The 2,903-nt window shown below is 45.3% G+C and overlaps 1 pseudogene; it reads left to right on the forward strand.

Annotated features, from left to right (window-relative positions):
- Positions 1-1,573: 1,573 nt before the first annotated feature.
- Positions 1,574-2,633, forward strand: LOC103296577 (histidine protein methyltransferase 1 homolog; annotated as a pseudogene).
- Positions 2,634-2,903: the final 270 nt, after the last annotated feature.

Raw genomic sequence — 2,903 nt, forward strand, 5'->3', positions numbered from 1 at the left:
TCCCGAGGCTGCTTCCGCCCAGCGGCCACTTCAAACAGCCCGCCACCGCCGAGACCGGAAACGAGCCGTCCCGACAAGCCTTGCGAGCGCTCCGCCCGCGCCAGGACCATAGAGAGGGAGCGGGGCTGCATTCCTTCTGAGCTCGGCTCCGCACCGGCTGGGAAAACCCGGGCTGGTCTGGCCCGCGGAGGACTCGACTCACTGGTGCGCGCTGTCAGCCGGAACTACCCGGGCCGCACGTCGGCTCTCCGCCCCAGCTGGGAGCTTGGCGGGCTGCGGGCATCTCCGGGTCTGGGTCGCAGTAAATGTCGCATTGAATTGCTTTGGGGAGGCGAGGGCCGGAGGTCCCGAGATTTAATCCCTGGGTCCCAGTGGTCTTTGAGATTGCACCTCTGGGGTGGGGCTGAACCCAGGACCTGCAGCCCGTACAAAGGGGCACGTTTCTATCCATTAACCGTGTGACCCTACTTTGTACATCTTGTGTAATGGGCATAGAGACCCCACCTGCCAGAACTGTGCCGTCCGAAGCAGGTCTAGCACCACAGATACAGACAAGAGTCCCAGTCAGGTTGCCTCCACTTTGTACGGGCCTCTCCAAACGTGCAGTGCCCTCATTTTGTGTTTGTTCTGCCACCAAACCAACCTTTACTGATGACTCCAAAATCACCCACTCCCAGACGCTGGGGCTGCTGGTCCTGAGGTCACGTGGATGAGCCTGCATCGAAGCAGAACCGCACAAGTTTTCACAGGGCTGCACATTTACCCCAGTGAACTCTGGCCTGGCTGAGGTGGCTCAGTGGTTGAGCGTGGACTTATGAACCAGGAGGTCATGGTTGGTTCCACTCCCCGTCAGGGAACATGCCTGGGTTGCAAACTGGATCCCTAAAGTGGGGAGTGCAGTGATTCTCTCTCATCATTGATGTTTCACTCTCTCTCCCACTCTCTCTCCATTCCTCACTCTCTAAAATAAATTTTAACCTCCCCGCCCCCCACATATTTTAACAAAACAAAAACAAACAAACAAAAAAAACTTGGGATTTTTGTTACTTGAAACAGGAACAGACACCAAGAGTTAGGCTTGTCCTTTTCTGCCCCCCAAAATTGGACTTCATATATTTTCTAAGTTGTTGCTGTTGTTCTTTTATTGTTTTTACTTTTCATTCTCTAATCCAGCTGTTGACCCTTGAGGGGCTGTGTGTTTCCAAATCTCTTTATGCCCCTCACAACTTTTATTAAAAAAAGCAACTAGCTGTATGGGGTGGGGAGAGGGGCGGAGTTATTGTTTAATATTATATTTCAAAGAAATGTGTCATTTTGCTTTTTAATAACAATTTTATTTCTTTCCCCCCCCCTCCAGAGTTAAACTGAAAGAAAAGCAAAGACCTCTAAAAAGTCATTTGGAAATATCTCTCAATATTTATAACTGTGTATAAGCTCTTAAAGAGAAATTGACCCAAATGAAACTACTTTGAATAACAGAGACAGGTTTATAACTGAGATAGGTTTATGTCAGTGTCATCAATTCTATCCAGAAGCGGAGGAGTCTCCCTTTGAATTGAAGGATTGTGCTAGGATGACCTACCAATTTAATTTCACTATAGAAGACCATCTGGAAAATGAATCAACTCCCCTTGGAGAGGGAGCTTCGACCCTGAATTCCTCCAAAAGAGTCTCCATTCTCAGAAAGTCAAAAGGGGAAACAAAAGGACACAAAATGTTCTACAGAGCAGCAGTCCTACTGGCCTTGCAGTTCCCTCTCAAGGCACACAGAACTCACTCCATGCAGCTAACAGTTCAGGGAACTTGGAGCCTCATGGAAAACAGCTTTGCTTGAGACTTGCCAAAGAGCATAGAAAATGAAGTCATAGAAACATTACCAGCTCTCCAGTACATTAATGTATCAGTAGTGAACACCATCTTATTGAAAGAGAACTTCCCTGAAGGAAACGTAGTGTCAAAAACCTTTTCTTCTCACTCTGATCTGATTACTGGTGTTTATGGAGGAGGCTTAAAAATCTAGGAATGTACCTTTGACTTCCTGGCTTATTTCACAAAGTCCCACATGAAATTTGCTGGGGGAAAAGTGTTGGATCTTGGCTGTGGATCAGGGTTGCTGGGTATAATTGCACTCAAGGGAGGGGTCAAAGAAGTTCATTTTCAAGATTATAACGGTATGGTGATTGACGAAGTAGCCTTATCTAACATGGTGGCTAACTCCACTTCGGAAGATGAAAAAGGTGATGGAAAGAAGCCAGCTGTGAAAAGATGCAGGAAATCAAAAGTAGCACAAGAACTAGGCCAGTGCCGTTCTTTTCCTGGGTTGTGGTCTGGGTGTTGTAAACTTGTACTAACTGTGAAAAACTCTGAAAAATATGATCTCATTCTCACGTCAGAAACCATTAAACAACCCGGATTATTATGGTACTTTGCCCCAAACATTCATTCCATTGTTAAGTAAAAATGGGCGGGTGCTTTTGGCCAGCAAAGCACATTATTTTGGTGTAGGTGGAGGTATTCATCTGTTTCGGAAGTTTGTAGAAGAAAGGAATGTATTTGAGAGTAGAACACTTGAAAAACTTGATGAAGGACTAAAAAGATTCCTAATGGAAATGACCTTTAAGCACCCTAGTTAATGTCTACAGAGCATCCTAAGTGAAATAAATACAATAACTAAAAACTTGTTTTGAATATTTAATTTTTGCATTATAATTACTATCTCCATTTTATAGACAAAGAAATTGAGACTCAAGGAAGTAATTGGATCCCCATCACATTTCCCACCTTGAACCAGATTCTAAACTGAAGTCTACTTAAAAGCTTTTCTCAGGAGAGATTAAAAAATGGCAGCAGAGTAAGTGGATGCTGCATGGACATGCTTCCAGGAACAAACTGGAATTACAACT

Source organism: Eptesicus fuscus, chromosome 22 (genome assembly GCF_027574615.1).
Source record: "Eptesicus fuscus isolate TK198812 chromosome 22, DD_ASM_mEF_20220401, whole genome shotgun sequence".
Lineage (NCBI taxonomy): Eukaryota > Metazoa > Chordata > Mammalia > Chiroptera > Vespertilionidae > Eptesicus > Eptesicus fuscus.